The 21,394-nt window shown below is 44.3% G+C and overlaps 1 long non-coding RNA gene across 1 annotated transcript in view; it reads right to left on the bottom strand.

Moving 5' to 3' along the window:
• Window positions 1–1,041: 1,041 nt before the first annotated feature.
• LOC138258573 (uncharacterized) overlaps window positions 1,042–21,394 on the bottom strand; it is a 60,106-nt gene continuing 39,753 nt past the window's right edge. Inside the window, exons 2-3 of the long non-coding RNA XR_011198425.1 lie at window positions 1,596–1,690; window positions 1,042–1,379 (exon numbers count right to left, since the gene is read on the bottom strand). This is a non-coding gene — a long non-coding RNA (uncharacterized lncRNA). The remainder of the gene's footprint in view (window positions 1,380–1,595; window positions 1,691–21,394) is intronic.

The following is a 21,394-nucleotide window of genomic DNA, read 5'->3' as shown; positions in this document are numbered from 1 at the left end:
TCATTCAATTTCTCTTTAATATTCTGTTTTTTGTATTAAGTAAAACTAATTTATTTCAGGTGCCACTCTTGGACATCACAAAGTGATCAACATATTGCCAGTATTTCTGATTCCAAATGTATCCCTTGTTGGCCCTTTTACCTACCTTTCCATATCATGATGACATTTTAAATGCAAAACATTTTGAAGGTAAATAGAGAACAAAACACAAAACTTTCCTATTGATAACTTCAATGTCAAACATTCAAAGCAGATGAAGAACAGACACATTTTTTCCATAAAAGAAGGTATACAGTACTTTATTTTTCCAAAAGGGTTTTAGTGAGTTTGTTGATGATAGAGGTGAGAAATGTCTCAAAACAAAAGTTCTTTTGGTGGATTTATGCTACCACTCAGCTACTTGATACTGGTGGTGAGACTGAGAGTGTGTCTGTCTTGTGCGTGGTTAAATTGGCGGTGGTTGAGTTAAAGATGGTGGAAGATGGGGTGGTTCAGGTGGAGGTGGTGTAAAAGGAGGTGGTGCAGGTGGATGTGGCAGAGGTGTGAGGTGGCAAATGGTATGTCCCTTCTAACTTGAGGTGTCTCTGTAGTATCTTGTGCAAACCAAGGTATGTTGCCTTGAATTCTCTTTCTTCAACCTTCACTGATGTTCTTGGTGCATTGATGCCATGTCTTTGTAACATTTTGTAACATTACCCAAGGAATTTATCTGTCTGTCAATCATCTGAGGGGGTCTTTTAAGGTAAACAGATATCTTATGGAGAGTATCCCCACTGCATTAAAATCGTTCCACACATTAGAGTCTGTTGTTAGAAATAAAGTATCCTCCCAGAGAACAATATTAAACAATAGCAACTACCACCACAGCAGGTTGATCATTGCAGACAGTGGTGGCACCTTGCAGTTGTGGAAAAAGAATGTCGAATGGGGCATATGTGTGACTCACCAAGAATGTTTGCTTTATCCGTTGAATGAGAGAAGCCCAGAGATGCATCCTCATGAGAGGTGTGTGAATGATATTGTAAAGAGGTACCTGTTACTTAAGGGCTGTTTCATTCTCAGTCTTGAGTATGCCAAATAAGCATCCATGACAGCTTAGTCATAGGCTGAGAACTAGCAATCCTTCTAAATGATTTTGGAGGAAGAATGCGCATCAGCCGTAAAGTGGCCATATTGGTGATGTTCTGTTTGGAAAGAGCAATGTCCTTTTCCAGGTCATGCTCCTACTCAACCACTTCCTGCTCTTTCTCTCTTCTTCTAGTTCAGTGTTGCATGCTGAAGTAGTTGTTTGGAGTATGATTGGATTCTCTCCTTGATTTTCCCACCACCCTCCACTGGTAGATGACTCAGCAACATCATCCCACAAAATATCTCAGTGCCTGCAAGTGGAAGACATAAACAACAGACGTACATCAAATGGAGTTTTGTGCCTAATTCTACACAGTACTTTAATTTTAATTGACTATGTTCTGAAAAACTTCTAGACGGTAATTTAATTGACAGTGTTCTGGAAACATGTTATAAAGTTAGTACTGTGTGACCATAATTAAACTTATGATGGTAATTGTTATTATATCTCAACAAAGTCAACTTACCAGGTCGAGCCTCAGATGTTTCACTTCTGGAGTACACTGTGATGTCAGCTCGCGAAACTGTGTCCTTCTAGTTGTTGTGGCCAGGATACCTCCTTCTGCACCAATCATAGAAAGAAGAATATGCTAAATGATCATTGACAAACTATTAAAGTGACCTTCACATGCTGGCACATTAGAGATAAATACATGAAAGGAAAACAATCAACACCAATAAACACTTTAAACATTTTCTATAAAATAAACAATATAAAAATGGTGAAAGGACTAGTGATTAGAGGAGGAAGTAAAGATGTGAAGTTCCCTGCCCTACATGACCGATGGATGGTTTGGGGCCTCATTGCTGCTGCCAGGCTATCCCTTGATGTTATCAATGTTGTGTATTTCCAAAGGACATGGAGCTGTTTTATGACAGAAGAGCCACGTAGTAGTAAACCATCCCAAATCATTCATAAAGACATCATTTTAATGGTTGAAATACAAAGCTTGAAAGCACAAAGACTCCTTTTTTGCAAGCTAAGATAAGGTCTAACAGATATAGTATTATGCTTCCCTTACAATGACAAGTCTAAGTGCATTTCTATCAGATAAAATATAATGTATTCAAAAATTACATTACATATTGCCCAGGGTGCAAATAGGGATATGTGACAAAGAGATACAGCTAACCTGTCAGTAACAAATATGGTTAGACACAAACCTAAAAGAGCAGATATTAAACTTACATGTCAATGTCACCTATGAGCTCTGTGGTACCAGTATGGCTTTCCACGCAGCTCTAGGAACAGAAGAATACTGTGGCAGGAAGTGTACACAAGACCTTAAAAGTGAATAAAGAAGGGCTATGAGTGTATAGTTGTTTAACAATATAAAAGGCAAGGTTATACTTGACTACACTTAAAAGTCAGGAATAAACACACTGTGAAATACAGTGTTATGGTTTAACAAGCCGAGTGATGGAAAGCCCCTATGATGTGATAGTGACATTGTTAGCATAAGTACACACCGGTGATTGTACCTGGGTTTCATTGAGAGAACGGCCTGGTGTCCTCCCCTAATGTACTTGCAATGACTCCTGCTCCAAAATCTACTTGAAAGAATAGCTATAAGTATAAATAAAAGAAATGTAATCAAAACATTGAGGAATTTATAGAGTTTGAAGTGGTCTTGAGGTAGACATGTGATAAGTTTGTAGATTAAGAGGCATATTTAAGAGGCCCTAGCGCCATTCCAACAACACATTAGTGTCATTTTTTTACGCTAATGTGGGGTTAGAAGGCGAAAAACTCATTGCCATATTTCATTGTGCCAGTTTGTAACCCTTTGCACTATATTATGCCCGCGCCAGGCATAATGTATGCAAAGGGGGCGTTCCCCCATTAGGGGAGGCAAAAAAAATGGCGCAAGGAAATCTAAGAGATTTCCTTGCGCCATTTTTTCAGTACTTTTAACGCCTGCTCAGAGAAGGCTTTGAAAGGAGGCTTCCATTGGTTACAGCGGGCTTCTGGGTGCTTTGCAGGACTGGCGTCAGAATTTATTACACTAATCCTGCAAACCGCCAGACTAGCATCAAAAATTCTGACGCTAGTCCCCTAACTATCGCCATGATCCGCCGTATTTTAAATACAACGTACACATGGTGGCGTTAGGGAGCCCAAAGGGCGCAAGAAAAAAGGCGCTGCACCGTGTTCACCACCACTTTTCTTAAGCATGACCCTAAGTTTATGCACATTCCACCCACTGAACCGAAGAGATGTGGACATGTAAGTCTTCACTTTGGAGTAACTTACACCCGAAAGTGTTGAATAGTTGCAAGTAGTAAATTAACACCAAAGTGGAAGAGTACATTTATATGTGTAAATTTAATTATGTGAATACGTTTCGGGTTTCTTTGTGTCTTCAGCATGAGCTGTTTACCCGTTCACTCTTCTTTCACAGTCTACTTTATGAGCCGAATAAACTTCTGGTAATTTCCACTAAGTTCATGGATTTTTATGGGCGAGCACAAAGTGCTCCGTCCATTCTGTAATCTCTCTTCGGGCTCGAAACCACGCCCATGCCACGTCAGTCACTTACATTGGTTTGTGGGCTTGCTTTTTAAAATCCGCTTGCTTTCATTTGTGAAAGGCATGCATACGTCATGCATTTTCCTGTGTTTAGCCCACCTACACAGCACCGGTAAAGTACCAAAAACATACGAGGCTCGATGTTTTCAGCCTGGAGTTCGGACTACTTTATCTGTTTATTTTCCGCGCGGTCGCGCTGCATTTTTCATAGTGCAATTGCGCTGCGTTTTTTTTTTTTGCTTTACAAAGCTAATAGCTGTAACTCAATGCTTGTCCAGTTGTGTGGTGGCCTCTGGGTGCTCCTACCTGCAAGTAATGACAACGGGGCCTGCCCTTCAGCTCGACAGAGTGATTCCCCCCTGAGGCTTCCAGCCTGGCTACTCTCTGCCGAGCCCTACGGCTCCTTGACAACAATATATTTTATACCGGTCTTTACTTATGTGAAACCTTCCCTGGTATCTGACCTAGAATGCATCTCTGTGAAGTTATGGGCACAGTCAGATTAATGAGCATGCCCTGCATGATGGAGCGCAGGCCCTGTTCTTGCCCCTCCCCCTCACCACTGCCCCAGTTAGAACAGCAGTGCAGAGACACATGCGCCTTGCCCTTCTACTTTCAATTTTATTGAGCAAGCAAGAAAGGAGCTAGAGGAAACACGGTTTATCACTGCAGTGAATCCTTAATGCCTGAAAACTGCACATGTTGTCCTATACTTTCAGGCATGCTGTAACCAACATGAGGGCAGTTTTCAGAGTTTGGAACCACTAATTAGCATCCTGAAAGCATCACTGAACATGACATCACATGACCTTTGGCCCAGCAATGAACTCATAGAAAATCACATGTTATTATTGGGTGGCTTTTTACCTAGATGACATCAAGAGGTACAAATGACATGAGATGGTGAACTCTGACCACTCTGGCTTACCTTGACCGCATTTCCAGTGTCAAATATTATTTCCAGCTGCAGCTGAGAGGCATGTAGATTTTAAACCACTGCACAGTCTTTTGGGGTTTGTTGGTAATTTTCGTCCTGTTTAGGAAGCTGGAACAGGCAAAATCCACTGTTTGCCTGAATGTAGTAGAATTAGTGACTTGAAATTGTAGGCTGTGAAGCTGCCAAAACAGTAGCCCAGTGCCTAGGTCAGTAGGGTTGGCCAGGTTGCAGTCCAATGGGCACTCACAGTCAGTGACTTAAAGAAGAGTCCTTCCCAATAGCAGTTGCTGTGTCTGCGGCACAAGTCACAGCGGAGAGACTGATGGATACACTTGTGATTCAATGGCTGACTCCACCATGACCGGCAAAGTGACTGCAGTCTCAGTCTCCCGCTTCCACACACTCAAGATGCTCAAGAATATCTTCTGATGGCTCACCATCAACTCTTCCAGAACCATCACCCAAGCACTCATCACCAGAATACTGCCCACGGCAATGCACTTTATGCGGGAATCGATGCTCAACTGACCAGAAGACTGCAGGACATGCAAAACTCAGTGGCCAGGCTCACCCTCAACCTCCACACTGCACTCACATCACCCCGCACTTCAAAGCGCTCCACTGGCTCCGAAACCACAAACCAGCATTCTTCAAACTCCCCATGCACAAATACCAAGGGGCATATTTACAATCCCCTACCGCCACTGGAGCGTCACTTTTGTGACGCTCCGGTGACGCTGTGCACTGCGCCATATATTTACAAGGCAGCGCTAAGCCACTTTTTGTGGCTTAACGCCGCCTTGTTAATATGGGTAATTCCGGCGCAGTTTTCTGTGGCAGAGGTGCGTGCAATGTGTGTTGTTGCAGGCGTTCCATTGCAACACCCATCGCTTTTGACACTGCCCAGATTTACAAGAATTCATAAATCTGTAGCAGTGGTAAAAACTAACGCTACCCCAGGGGCATTCTGCAGCACACATAAAAAGAGCAAAACACCATGAATAATTGTTCATGTGCAGGAAGGGGCCCCTTCCTGCACATAAACAATCATTCAATAATGGCGATTTGCTACTTCTATGTGTACTGCATTCTGCAGCGCACATAGAAGTGCTAAATCCACCATTGTAGATTGTTTATGTGCAGGAAGAGACACCTTCCTGCCCATAAAAAAGCATTCCCTTCAACGCAGACACCCTTGCACTTTGGTGCAAGGATGCCTGCATTGGCGCTGGCAGCTAAATTTAGTGCCAGCATTAGAGGAAACACGGGGTGCACTGTATTTTTGTAAAGATGGTGCATCCCTGCGGTTCAGAACTGATGCAGCGTGGTACTGCCAATTTTAGTGCTGCATAAATTTGGCCCCTAGTCTTACACAATACTGACCCCACATACCTCAACAACTACATAAACTTCCATAAACCCACCAGGCCCCCTGCTCAGCCGAACTCCTGCACTCACCCCCTCCCCATCCCACTGCATACACACAGAACCATAACCGGCGGTCGTGCCTTCTCCTGCCTCACTTCTAGCGCCTGGAACGACCTGCCCCTGCACAGTAAAACCTTCTCCTCAGTTCTTGATTTTCAGAAGAAACAAAAAAAAAACTGGCTATTCACTTGGCCGGACCCTGGCTCAGCCCATACAGCTCCTGCTTCAGCACATGGATACCCCTCCAACCCCCCAGTGAGTTGTGCGCCATACAAATACACATAACATAACAATTGTGGGTTATTAAACATATGGAACTGAATTCCAAACCTCATTGTCCCACTTTGCTATATTGTGGGGATTTTGCCAAATCACTTCAAGTCCTGGAGCTTCACATTTGTTCTATATATTGTTAAAATTTCAAAGTTTATTGACAGATAGAAATACATTATTCCATTGCCATATAACAATGAAAACAAAGCCCCTTCACTACAACATTTAGATACATCATTAAAAGCTTTACAAAAGAACACATAAATAATAAATTAAAAGCTCTAGTTTAGCAACATTTATAAAACTAGATACCTTGATAAAGCTAAAAGATAAGCATTTTGCAGTACTGCTCAGGACCTCTTGGCCTAGTTCATTGTAGTTTCAGTAGTTGTTTTTGTCTGATGGCCCAAGCTGTGAAAAGGAATGTAGAAACTGAAAACACTACCACTGAGGTGGATTCGCTCTTACGGATACTTAGGGCGTTAATTTGATCTGTGGTTGTCAACGTTCTGCATTGGGGAGCAATCCACCTCTGTCTGGTCATAACCTATTTAGGGCGAAAGAAAAATAGGTGTCCATCTGTTTCGTCATCAGTGGTACAAAGTTTACAGCCATTGGTGCCATCTACACAGGAAGCCAAAAGTGTAGTTTTAGGCATCAATAGGGAGAGTACCATATCAAAACTGCAGAAACAGAGTCCAAGCAAGCATTGGTCTAATGTAGCCAAAAACCCCAAACTCCTCTGTTTAGTTGCAGATTTATGCATTAAAAAATCCTCTAATCAGTGTTCCTCTACAGCTACTCAGTTCACTCCGGGATCATGCCTTTTCCCAGTATATCTGTTTGATCAATGGAGCAGCATTTGCTGGAATGGAAACTGGATTGTCCCACAGTTCTGCTAATCATAGCTCAGACCGTGAACTTCTCAGTTGCCTTAGCCCCTCAGTCTTGTGCATTCCTAGCTTGCGCCACATAACATCATTAAGGCCAGAACTATAACTTTGCAATTCACAAGTGTACCATATATGAACCCAATATAGCAGCGGTCTTAAAGGTGCAAGCTCAGCAATAGGATGGATTCCAAGGTCTAATGTAAGGGGCAACAAGGGGGCCCACTTCCTCACCCCTGTGGTGGCTCTCAGGAAATCATTCTCCTTTGCATCCAGAGGGTTCAAATTGCATTGTCCCCAGGGTTCTGTCCCTTGCAGGGCTGCACCCCTTACCTACATTTTATAGATGTCAACCGCAGGGTTGACTGGGAACCACTGAGTTCTCTTTGCCAATCTAATAATGGCCCCTGCTCTACGGCTTATAGCATGTTAATTTAGGTAATCGGAGGGAGCCATGATCCAGAGTCAGCCAACCTAGCACCTATGTAATTGATCCCAGGAACCCTCTCTAATATCTTGTTCAATGTGAGCACGCCATTCAACCTCCTCTTTGTAGTGTATTCCATCAGCTTGGGTTTTGGCAACATTAACTTCCAAGCCTAAGTCTTTTCAAACAAGCACAAAAGCTATTCACTCAGGGCCAGATGAAGGAAGCCTTTTGCGCCTCGCAAACTGCGAAAAACGCAGTTTGCGAGGCACAAAAGGCTAAACGCGATGCACAACCTCAAATTGCGAGTTGGTACCGACTCGCAATTTGAGGCTGCGACTCGCAAATAGGAAGGGGTGTTCCCTTCCTATTTGCGACTGCATCGCCATGCTGAGTTGGTTTGTGACCGCGAATGCGGTCGCAAACCAACTCGCAGTTACCATCCACTAGAAGTGGATGGTAACACATTCGCAAAAGGGAAGGGGTCCCCATGGGACCCCTTCCCCTTTGTGAATGCCTAAAAAAAATTTTTTTCAGAGCAGGCAGTGGTCCTATGGACCACTGCCTACTCTGAAAAAACCGAAACTAAATGGCTTCGGAAGTTTTTCGTTTTGCAGCTCGTTTTCCTTTAAGGCAAACGGGCTGCGAAAAGAAAAAACAAAAACTACTTTATTTAAAAGCAGTCACAGACATGGTGGTCTCCTGTCTCCAGCAGGCCACCATCCCTGTGAGTGCTTTGACTCGCTATGGGGTCGCAAACATATTCATGAGGTGGGTCTTTGCGACCCCATAGCGAGTCGCAGAAGGTGTCTGAGACACCTTTCTGCATAATATTTTGTGAGTTGCAAATTGCGAGTCGCTGTGACTCACAATTTGCAACTCGCAAAATATTTTTTTGCTACATCTGGCCCTCAGTTCTAGTTTTAGCTAGTAAGAGTGTATCATCAGCACAGAACAGGCCAGGATTTTTTTGCCCATCTTGTGAAGGGTAATACGCCTCTAAGGTCCACAGTCTTCCAGTTATTCTGCATGAATCTGAATACTCGGTCGATGGAGCTAGTAAGGGTCTGAAATCCTGCTTGAAGGTTTGAGATTGTGCTAGTCTCATCAATCTACTCCACTATCCGATCCAAAATGTGCTTGTCAAACACCTTCTAGAGATTATCCAGAAGTCTAATTGGGCAGAAGTTGGATGGGTGACTGTTGCTTTCCTTTTTAAATATGGGCACAATCCCTTCCCCTTTTCACGTTGGGGTATTGGTGCTCCAGCAACAATTGCATTAGAAATGGTGTTAATATATGACGCCCAGATACTGGTGTTAGATTTACAGGGCCAGAGCAGGCATCGGGCATTTCCCCAGGACAATGAAAGGGTGAGGGCCAGTTTTGCAGTGTTGGGGACAGGTTTTGTTACTGGGGGCTGGTTTTACAGCAGTGCTACAATATCGACCCCCAGTAACAAAAGCAGTAGTGCTTCACACTTGCACTCCACCCCGGAGGCTGGCACGACAAAATCACCAGAGTCGCTTTGGGTTTCCAATCCGACTCTCTAGAGTTATATAAATCACCTGGGATTTTGTCCAGGCCAGGGGCCTTCCCTTGTTTAAGTGAATTGACTGCTGAGAGTTTGAGTAAGTGAAAACTCTAGAGAAATGCAGACCACGTCCTCAGGGCTATCAAAGTGGGGCCTCTCTAGGATGTGATCGGGGGCAGGAGTAGAGATTACTCAAAGTGGCAACCCATTTACACGGGTGTATTAAGGACCCACGAGGAGATTGTGGGTTTGTGGGATGGAAGGATGGAAATATGGCTTCAGAGGCTTGGTTACTTTTCAAATTTTTATTATTTATTGAACTTCATTGCGGGACATGGTGGATGGAAGATGGAAGCCATCGTCAAGCCAACCAGGTAAGGAGACGGTACGGAGGAGAATCCCTACACATACCTCCAACCCTATTTCCTTCATTGGAAGAAATAGATTCACTGGATATTGGGACATAAAGGGGGTGATTCTGACCGCGGCGGTCATTCTGGCTTTCCCACTGGGCTGGCGGGCGACCGCCGAAAGTCCGCCCGCCAGCCCAGTGGGAAACACCCTTCCCACGAGGACGCCGGCTCAGAATTGAGCCGGCGGTGTGGGAAGGTGCGACGGGTGCAGTTGCACCCGTCGCGAATTTCAGTGTCTGCTAGGCAGACACTGAAATTCTTTTTGGGGCCCTCTAACGGGGGCCCCTGCAGTGCCCATGCCATTGGCATGGGCACTGCAGGGGCCCCCAGGGGCCCCGCGGCACCCCCTACCGCCATCCTGTTCCCGGCAGGAGAACCGCCAGGAACTGGATGGCGGTAGGGGGTGTCAGAATCCCCATGGCGGCGGAGCACCGACCTCCGCCATGGCGGTAATTACCGCCAGGGTCAGAATGACCCCCAAAGTCCTTCCCCTTACAAGGTTTTTTTTTTTTTTTTTAAACAGAAGGGTTGTAGTGCCAAAAACAAGCGTAAAATATGTGGATTATTGCTTTATTGCTATTACAAGACATCCACTCCAAAGGAATTTGATCAGTATACAGGGTGAATTTTCATCCTTCAATATAATAGTGAAGGGCTTCTATAGCCCAATTAATAGCTAAGGCTTCTTTTTCCACTGTTGCATAATTCTTTTGTCAGGGAAATAGTTTTCGGCTGATAAACTAAATGGGTTTCTCAATACCCTCCTCATCGTCTAGGGAAAGGACTTCACCCAATCCTTCTCTAGAGGCATTCATTTGTAGGATGAATGGTTTTGAAAAGTTACGACTACGGCGGATAGGTTCAGAGGTGAGGGCATCATTTAAACCCTCGAAGGCATCTAAGTTAGTTTGTGAGGGGTGGCATAACCCTAATTCTGCTTTTTTATCTCTCTTTAGGAGATCTGTCACAAGGCCGCTATTTGAGAAAAATTAGGTACAAATTGTATGCAATAACCTACCTGCCCTAGGAAGGCCCTAAGATCTTTTTTTGTCCTTGGAAAGGGTAGGTAGTGGATAGTTGTGAATGAGTGAATTAGTCATTCCCCTAGCAAATAGCCTAAGTATTTGACCTATATGGATACTAAATGGCTTTTTTTCGGGTTTACCTTGAGGCCTACGGAACCCAGTGTTTGTAGAACATTCCTCAACTGCTGTAGGTGGGGTTCCCATGTAGGACTATAGTCAACAATATCATCAATATAGGCTGCAGCAGAAGCCTGGTGTGGTACCAGTAGGGTATGCATCACTCTCTGAAAGGAGTCTGAGAGGGATAACAGTGAACCTTTACAACTCTCCTGGGGTAGAGAAAGCAATTTTTTCTTTAACTCTAGGATTAGGAGGGTTGGTATTAATCAAGTGATAAATGGGTTCTTCCTGGGGTGGTGGAAAATACCCCCTGATGAGGCCTTAACTGTGTATGCAAGTCCCATTGTTGTTTTTATTCTAGATCAGGATCGATACAGGTCCTAAGTAGATCGGGTTCTACAGGAATAGAGCCACATAGGACAGGACATGTTCCTTCCCATTTCTTTAATATATATACATGATAAATCTTTTTTCTCCCTATTTATCTCTATTTTGTATGTGACTAGGGTTACCCGCTCCAGAGCCCTATAGGGTCCTTGCCATTTGCACAGCATTTTGTTGTAGAGTAGGGTAACATCAGTAATACCAAATCTCCTGCCACAAATTCCCTTAATTTAGCCCACTTATCATACTGATCTTTTTGAACCTGCTGAGCATGCTAAAACTTCTTTCTAGTTATTTCTCAGATCTGGTTTAAATGTGCTTTAGATCCTGTTACATACTCTAGCAAAGTCATCTTTCTCCTGTTCCCTGGACTCTTTAGCCATATCTAATAAAGTGTTCGGTTTACAGCCAAATACTAACTTAAAGATTGAGAACCCTGTACTGCTCTGTTCTTGACATTCAATAGCAAATAAGCTAAAGGCAGCATTTGTGCCTCTAAATCCAAAAAAGTATTTAATGTGGGTTTTAATGTAGCATTATTTCGCTCCACTAAACCATTCATTTGGGGATGGTAGGCAGCTATGCGAATCTGTTTAATCCCTAGCTGCTCATATATTTGTTTCATTAATTTGAAAGTAAAGGGAGTCCCCTCGTCTGTTAATATTTCTCATGGAAAGCCAACCCATGAAAATATCTCAGTCATTGCTTTTGCAATATGGGTAGTGATAGGGTGACATAGCGGAATGGCCTCAGGATAACACGTGGCGTTATCCACTAATACCAATATATATCGACCCACCACTCTGAGAACGAATCAAAGAGCCAATTATATCCATCCCAACCCGAGAAAAGAGTTCATCCATATTGGCAGGGGAAGTAAGGGAGCCTTCCTAGGTGTGGTCCAACTGAGCTTCTGACATACAGGACGTTCCCTATAATATGGCTGTATATATGCTGAACCAATAAAAGTGTTCTAGAACTGCTTTCTCTGTCTTCTCTAGACCAAAGTGACCACCTAATAGATGACTACGAGCCAGAAATAAAACTTTATCTCTGAGGGGGTTGAGAATGTGTAACTGCTTAGGCTAAGTAACCACCCCTTTCTGATACAGTAACGCTTGTTGTTTGAAAAATTGGGGCCCTACCCCATGAGGGTCCTCTTCATCCTTAGCCATACTCCATGCCTCTTGAAATTGTGGCTCCTCCCTCTGGGCTGTTTGAAAGCTCCTATCGAATTCCCAGACATATTCTTCCCAATAGATTGGCATTACCCTTCTTATTGTATGTTTTCCTGCTTTCCTTTGTTTCCTGCTTTTCTGTACCTTTGGAATGAGCCATTCTTCATCTCCCATTTGAGCAAACGGGGCAATCTCCCACAGAGAATCTCCCTCCTTCCAGGATTCCAGCACCAGATTTTCCAGATTTAAGTAATCAGTACCCACAATAAGTGATTGAGGGACCTGGGGTATCATTCCTACTTGTAGGGGTACAATCAAGTAATTTCCATGTTGTAAAGTAATCTCAGCAACAGGGTACTTCTTTGTCTCCCCGTGGACACGGTGTATATTCATTTCCCCAGCTGGTTTTGGTTCCCACCGGGATAATCTTTGGTCAAATTACACAATGGTGACAGCCAGTGTACAGAAGTACTGGGACCCCGTTGACCTTCATGAGGCAATGGTAGGAGGGCATGGTCCCTGTGTGGTGTAATAGCAAGACTTGGTTATTCCAATATCCATTGGCTCTTCCTTTTGGAGACACAGCTGGGCGATATGTCCCATGTTCCCACAGTTATAGCATTGGGGCCCGGGTTGCAGGGGTTTAGGGTGTCTGATATTATGGGAACAACCTCCAACTTCCTTGGGCCACTTGGTCTCATCTGCCTCATGGTGCCAAAACTCCTACCCTTCCACCCACTGCCCTCTAGTCCTTTGGAGGGTTCTTGAGCACAGCTGTAGGAGCTCGCAACCGCAACTGCTGTCTCTAATGTTACATTACAATGCTGCCTTACCCATTTCTGTATGGGGGAGGTGTAGGGAGGCGAGGAATTGTTCTAAGTAAATCTTTTCCATTATCTCCTCCTTGGTTGCAGTATCAGGATTGAGCTATCTATCCGTCATATCCCTTACACGATAATGTAAAGCTCTGGGGGTTTCTTGGATGCCTTCCTTAATAAGCCTAATCCAATATTTTTCGCTATCTACCCTAGCCTCTCCAGGATACTCTTCTTAATGTCAGCATAGGGGTAGTCCCTTGAGGACTGGTGGTCTGTCAGGCTGTTTGCAGATCTCCCGTGAGTACGGGCCCCAAATACTGGCCGCCTCGGTCAACAGGCCATGTAGCTGCGTGGGCTAAACGTTTTAAATCGTTGAAAAGGAAATCAGGGCCTTCACCCTCTACATACTTTTATAACACCACCAAAGGCAGGGCAGTGCGAACTCATTGTTGTCCCAACACGCCCGCCACACTCCCGATAGCTGCGTCCTGTGACTGTGCCACCTTATCAGGTTTCACCGTATGACTTGTGATAGCTTTTGGGAAATCTCCCTATCCTCTGTGGCTGCTGTAAGGAAACGTTCCATGACTTTTTCCAGCGTTGGTGTCCTTCCGCCATTTGGTCATCGTAGCCTCCTTTTCCTTCAATCTCACTTCCGACACCACTTGTGGGAGGAAAGGGCAGAAATATGGCTTTTAAATTTTTTATTATTTATTGGCCAAGAGAAAAGGAGAAAACAAATATGTACAGGTCAAAGTCTGGTTCATATAGAAGGGTCCTGGGTTCTGTGGTGTGGTCCCTGTGAACACTTGACAGGCGTATAGGTTTTTCACTTCTCTTCTCTTACAGGATCCTGAGGTGATTGCCGCCACCAGCACTCTCAAACAAAGGAATATGCAAAAAGCAGTAAGTAGGACGGTTCTAGATTTAATCTTACGGTCACCACAACCTGTGTCTCCGTGTGAGTGTCTCTCTCTCTCTCTACCTCTTTGGTAGTGAGATGTACTAAATGTTGTGACCCTGGAAAGGAGAATGCCAGGAGAAAGGAAATCCCCTTTCTCAGTTACCCTCACCAAATTAATCACCAGTGATTAATAAGTGTGGTGTTTGCACAAAAAAAAACAACAGACACATCTCCTTCTTTGAGCTACTGGGCTTCCCTTTGTTCCAAGCTAGCTATAGCCCTATTCCTATTCATCATCACTGTCTGCGGCATCATTCTTGCCTTCCTCCTTTTCTCTAATACTTTATCCTTCTTCCCTTTCAGGTGCCCTTGATCGTGGGATGCGGTGGTTGGAAGATGGGAGCCATCTTCAAGCCTACCAGGTAAGGAGAGGGTAAGAGAGAGGGTCCCTTCACAGGGTTCCCACTTTCAGTGCTAACAAGCCGCCAGAAATTTCTTTGATCATTGTTCTGGACAGCTTCAAGTAAAACTGACCACAGTTTACCGTCCCAATCCCTTTTTGTCTGTTTTAGTTCCAGCCTATAAGTGACTCTAGTGGCCTTAGCCTCTGTACCATTAACTGTTTTAATAGTTTTTAATACATTGAACTTAGCCTTCCTGTAGCTTTTAATAATTCCCCCACTGTTACAAATCTGCCTGCCTGAGCTGAAGGGCCCAGTCACAAAAAGATCCTTCAAGGTGTTATAAAGTTTCATATGATCTTTAATGATACTCCCACAATCACTCCAATGTATAAGGACTGATATAGTGCAGTTGTTTCAGTAGGGGAACCGTTTACGGCCTCTAATTTAACATTCCTGCCATTGTTGGTCAGTTTAAGTTGCTGATCAAAATTCCCTGGATACGGTGGTGTGGCTAGTGTTAGTTGCTTGCCACTAGAAAGTACTAAGGGGTCGTGATCGCTTTCATCATGCTCTGTTACCTCCATGTCAGCCATATGTTTCCAGACTCTAACATCTAACAGGATGCATTCAATATAGCTTTTGTAGGACCTACGCCTAAATGTTGGAGCACGGTAGGCATCTGAGTCTGAGCGGCCATTACACACGCGAAGCCCATATGCCAAGGTGACATCCACTACCTGTAAAGCTGCTCTGGATAAGCGTCACCTAGGTGCAGGCTTCAGCTCCTGTATACCCAAAATTTGATCTTCTTCATCGGATATATCCTGAGCAATGAGATTTGGCTCAAAGGTAACATTAATGTCTCTCATGATGATAGTTTAATGGGGTCCTTTGCAACCTGTGAGGAAGTTATCCAGTCTGTCTAATGTGGCCGAATCACAGCTTTTCCCCACGCCTCTATTATACAAATTTATAATCAACATGGAAACCTTGTTTAAAGAAAGAACTAGCCCTTGGATGTCACTGGATCCGAAGCTTAGTTCAGTTACAGTGCAAAGAAGTGTCACATTTATCCATACAAGTAAGCCTCACGAAGGCCACCCTGCTGTCAGCCCACTAACTGGGATCCAAAATATCTTGAAGCCGTTCCTATATATTGGATCTGTTGCCCAAGTTTCCTGAAACAAGCATACTTGATGCTTATCTATAAAGTGCCCTCATGATGGATTTTTCAATTTAGGCCCATTCCCCAGGATGTTCCAGCTCAAAATGCCTACCACGTGTTTCAAGAGCTCAAAAGAGCGGTAGTTGATAATTCCTTAAAGCACTGGTGTGTTCCTCTCAGCGGTACCAGTGAAGAAGTCTCGCCTATCACAGGGGGGATAGTTTGTGTATCCCTAGAAGGAAAATGATTCCTTGTCATTGCTAATACCAGAGCTTGTTCCTCCATCCTACCTAGATCGCATACCTCCAACAAGTCCTGACGTGCCAATGCGGGTTCATAATTAAATTTGGCTGGTGCTTGTGAGACGGACAATACCACACCTATCGATTCACTAGCTGGATCGTGTCCAACATATGCTAAGAGTAGCGAACACTGCTGCTTGAAAGGCTAGCTGTGGTGCAGATAGGGTATGGGGGGACAGCCCCATGAAGTCAATCAATCTCAGACAGGGGTGAACGCCTTTCCTTCTGCGCAGATAAACACCTTGCTAATGGCATTCCAGACCGGTTCTGGGAAAAAAAGTCTAGTTCCTTGAACTGATGTAGAGATCAGTTCAATACGTGTGGGAGGGTAAAATGAGCTCAGTGGGTATAGAACCGGACCAGAGAGCATGTTGCCCCAGCTTCGCAAATCAAAAACAATTGATGGACAACAAAAACAGTGCTACAGTTAATGGTTACACAATCACCCAGGAGTTGCTTTGGCACCCTGCCTACCTGCCCCATCCTCCTCACCATGAGGATGGTAGAAGCTATTTCATAGGGAAAATTTGCATGCAAGTGCAACCAATGAAGAACCTTATTTTTCAGCTATACAACTTTAATTATAGGGTCTAAAGAAACATTAGGCCCCGAATCATGGTGATTTACTGACATGGGTATGCGTAGTTGGTTTGATGCTTTACCACATGGTTCAGCGCTTGGGGAATTAATAGGGCACACATGGGAGAGGAAGAGTGACAATAGTCGTCTCTCAGCGGTTTCAATTTCTTTATCTAATTCACCCACTGCCCGCTGCAAAAAGCTGTCAAGTGTACTGTTGGAAATGATCTTATCTGTGCCAATTGGAGCTTTACGCTTCCTCATTCTAAATCTGTTGGCGCACTGGCAGTTGTTGGAAGGGCAAAGATCTATATAAAGATTTAAGCTCCTTCCCAGGCCCCCAACCAAGTCTCCAGCAAAACACTCTCCGCTCCCTGCTAATCCCACGCAGGATGCAGGCAGGTCACTACCATACAATCACAGAAGAAGAGTGGGAGAAAAGATGAGTTCTCACTGGAAATGTTTACCTTTTGGGACGTAGATGTTAGAGGGTGGCCCAGCCCACCTCCTCCGGGTGATGACGGGCACAAGATAGGCCCGCTCATGGCCCGGGCTTCGCCCTACACACATCCCACGTTGCAGGAACACAAAATGCGCTTTAGAGAGCTGGCAAAATGCCACAGGTGCACTAGCGGCCATCTCCAGGAGCCAAGAAGGATTTTGAGACACTGAGGCCCTCATTTGGATTTTGGCGGTCAATTTCCCTGACCGCCAAAGCCCAACCCAGCAGACGACTGCCAGTGCTGGCGGTCAGCAGACCACCATATTACGAGTGCTGGCTGCTTTCCGCCATCATTGAGGCAGTTATGCTGGCGATCGGTGCTGCAGAGGCGGGTCCCTCACCGGCACCGCCACACCACCAGGACTCTGCCCGCCATATTACAAGCCGTAATACGGCTTGGTGGAGTCCTGCTGGCGTGGTGGTGGCAGCGAGGGAAGACCGCCAGGACCCATTCCCTCCCAGACGTGCCCCTCGACTGAGGAGGTAAATGGGCATCCGGAGGGAGAGGGGGTTGGGGTCGGTGTGTGTGTGTATGTTTGCGGACGAGGGAGCGGGGAGCTGAATGCGTGCATGTATGTGCATGTGAATGGGGTGTCTGTGTTGATGAATGTGAGTGAGTGGGTGTGTCTGAGTGCATGAATGCGTATGCTGAATGGGTGTGTATGTGTATGCATGCATGCTTGAAGGGTTGTGGGGGGGGTGTGTGGATGGGTGGGGGGGATGTGTGCATGTGTGCAGACATGTGTGTATGTGTGTGCCAGCGACAGGAATGAAGATTCCTGTCGCCAGGTGCGTGACTGCCAGGGTTTCCGGGGTGGGGTAACAACCACGGAAAGCCTGGCGGTTTGCAGCAAATGCCAGCTGCGGCAGTGCGACCACACCGGCGGGTCAGGCGGAGTTGTGGAGGCTTGCCATCTGCCAAGCTTCACAACTTGTAATGTGGCGTAATGAGGGCCTAAGTCCCTTGCAGAGTTCACTCGCACCGCAGGAACACAAAATGCGCTTTATAGCACTAGCAGAGTTTCAGGATTGTCACAGGCATGCTAGGGGCTGCCTCCAGTAGACCAGCAGGATGTTGGGACATGGAGTCCCTAGCAGAGGATAGATAGATAGATAGATAGATAGATAGATAGATAGATAGATAGATAGATAGATAGATAGACAGACAGACAGACAGACAGACAGACAGACAGACAGACAGATAGATAGATAGATAGATAGATAGATAGATAGATAGATAGATAGATAGATAGATAGATAGATAGATAGATAGATAGATAGATAGATAGATAGATAGATAGATAGATAGATAGATAGATAGATAGATTAACCAAAGGTTAAAGTAACATTATAGTGAGGTGTGATAAAAGGATCCGGTTTTGTTTAAAAAAAAACTTGGAAATTCATTGAAAAAAACAAAGGTTAAAGTAACGTTATAATTAGGTAAATTTGTCAGTAACAACATTAACGTTTTGATCTATAAAAAAAACACAGAAATTCACCAGTTATAGTTAGCGTGGGCGTAGAAGGTTGACTCCAACTATTCAATGGTTGTGACCTGCTTTTACTTTAGAAACACGAAACAGACTAGCGGAAAAAAGTTAAAATATTGAACAATACACATGCACTCACACTGGTTCCTATACTTAAAATATCTACCTCAAACTATGTCACTACAGACTATTTTCTATCTAATCTGTCCTGATCCTTCAAAGAACTTTTACCGGAACATACACCCCAAGTCTTAAGTGTACAGGGAAATGTTACCTAGTCTTTCAAATAAACGTGCAAAGATTAGTTCAACATTTGTTTTCAATTACACAGATATTCAGGATACCGCTCTATAATCCACACTGTCTGTAGTTCAATATTTTAGGAAGCAACAGATGCTGACTTTTGAAATCTATCGTCCACGTAGTGAGGTCTTTGAAACATTGTAGCCTGAATGCCAAGCTACGATGCTGTGCACCTTGAGTCAAGTTATACCTGAAGATCCAAGATGGCTGTTGTCTCTTTAACATCAGAAAGTGGCCTACTGGGAAATGTAGTTCACTGCTGGTGCTCTAGCACACAGAGGGGAATATTTACCAGCCCCTTGTGCCTTCTTAGCGCCACCATAGCTTCATTTTGTTTACGATAAGGCGGTGCTAAAGTGGTTTTTCTGCTGCACCATATTTACAGAGTGGTGCAATGCATGCATTGTGCCACTTTGTTACCCTTTGTGCCACAATATGCCTGCATCAGGCATAATGTATGCAAGGGGGGAGTTCCGTCGCAGGGAGGCCTGGAAAAATGGCACAGTGAAATTTACAACATTTGACTGTGCCATTTTTTTCTGTCATTTTCAACACCTGCTCAGAGCAGGTGTTAAAATGACGCACCCATTGTAATCAATGGGCCACCCTGTGCTTTGCTGCACTAGGGTCAACATTTGTGACGCTAGTGTAGCAAAGCGCCACAATAGCGCCAAAATGTTGATGCTATTGTGCTAGTGATGCCTGTGGTGTGCCATATTTACAATATGGCGCAACCATGGTGCTGGTAGGTGCCGGTAGGGGGGGAGCAGGAGAAATGGCGCACATATATGATGCACCACTTTCTTGTAAATATGCCCCAGAATGTTCTTCCCACATTCAGCCTGAATCCAGTCAGGGCCAGCACTCTGTAATGACTGCTAGCATTTCCTTTCCTGAAAGGCACTGTGCACTAGGTACAAGTGCAAAAGGTGTTTATTTTTCAAGCAAGTGCAGGGAAGGCATTAACACAAATGTACAGGTTTGGAATGGGTCGGTGCATATTTCCTTGCATTGTGTGTGCGGTGAGTACCAGTTCTCAGAATTGTCAAGGGGAGCAATTCATCATCCCCATCGTCCCCAGCGGATGGCTAGAAACACAGGGGGGAATACAGGTGCAATAGCACCACGCATGAGAGAGAAAGCGACCTGAAAAAAAGAAAACTCCAAACTGATGTAAAGGAAATGAGAGTGCAGCTGCAGGAGAGAGGGACTGGGTCCACAGACTGATGATGAACTGTGTGGAAAAGGAAAAAACGATATGTATTACACAATAGGAAATATCAAGCGACCCTGGTACAATATACATAAATATTAATTACATTAAATGAAACTAAATTACAACTAAAATATGTATGATAAGAACTGTCCATTCAATTTGTAAGTTATTCACAAAGTTATAATGTTGCTCTTTTCTTCCATTTTATTCGTTCCAACATTGATAGAGTCCACTTGGGACTCCACCAACATTGTTTTCGTTTAAGGATTAGTGTCAAGTGACCTCCCTTCTCAGGTTTTGTCGTCACATCAATGATCTGTCAAGGAAACTCATTTTCATCCTACTTATTTTTCAGAAAATGTTTTAGTAAAAGTGAATTCACATTTTTTGCATTTGATCTTGTTGGGAAAAGCTTAGTCGACCTTCTGTGGTGTTTGTCCAACACAGATCAAGCCACACGGGCACTACATGAAATAAATTAGATTAGTGGTATTGCAAATTGTAGCGAAAACCAAGCTGAAGCACCATATTCTGGTGTGACAGTGCCCTTGTGTCCTGATACTCTTCCAAGCTAAAAAAATCCCACATTTATGATGTGCCTTCATTACCAGAAGGCCCCACAAAGTGGTGATGGTGGTACTGGGTGTTTTTGGTCTATGGGTAACTACTAGATTGTCCCTAAGATTCCAGTTCCTCTTGAAAGTAAGCATGGACAGAGGGACATCATTGTTACCTGCAGAGAAGACTGGTAAGAATTTATTGTGCATTTGTTCAGTTTTGTTTCTGAAACAAGGTTTAAAGAGGAAACGTGTGTTAATCAAACATTAAGGGGAGTAAGGACCTTTGGTTCAAAGAGTGTGTCCATAGGGAAACACAGAGCTATCTCTTAAACTTCCCCGGTTAAGCGACAGAGATACCCCAAAAGGAGTTCCCTATCCAATGTAGCCCAATAAGTAATCCTACCATAAGGTACCATTGCTTTGGATCTTTAGGAACTGGCCAGATGGAGATTATCCCTAAAGGCAAGTGGGTGCTGACTTTGATATAACAAGAGGGATAAATGCAGAAGTAAAAGAAACCATATTACGACTCATGCTACTTATTCTCACTTAGCCTTGTTCAAGCCTTTCATTGAAGACCTTCAAATACCTCTTCTCCCTAAGCCTCGGGTCCTCCAAACACCAGTGGTTCTTGACCAATTTTCAGAGTGGGCGTGCTGGGATCAGTGTTACATCATTGACGTCATAAGGATTGTGAAAAATCCAAGAGTTTCACAAAGAATTAGTGCAGCCAATGAGCTATGAGCATTCCGCAGGAGAGTGGTCAGGGAGTGGTAAGTAGCCGGTGGTGCATTTTGGAGCACATTGTCGCATATATATTAGTGAAGCATGAGGTGGTGTTGCACCATTATTAATAGGCAGCACGTTTTCCATTGAAATGG

Source organism: Pleurodeles waltl, chromosome 9 (genome assembly GCF_031143425.1).
Source record: "Pleurodeles waltl isolate 20211129_DDA chromosome 9, aPleWal1.hap1.20221129, whole genome shotgun sequence".
NCBI lineage: Eukaryota > Metazoa > Chordata > Amphibia > Caudata > Salamandridae > Pleurodeles > Pleurodeles waltl.
This window is presented reverse-complemented; position numbering and strand designations above follow the sequence as displayed.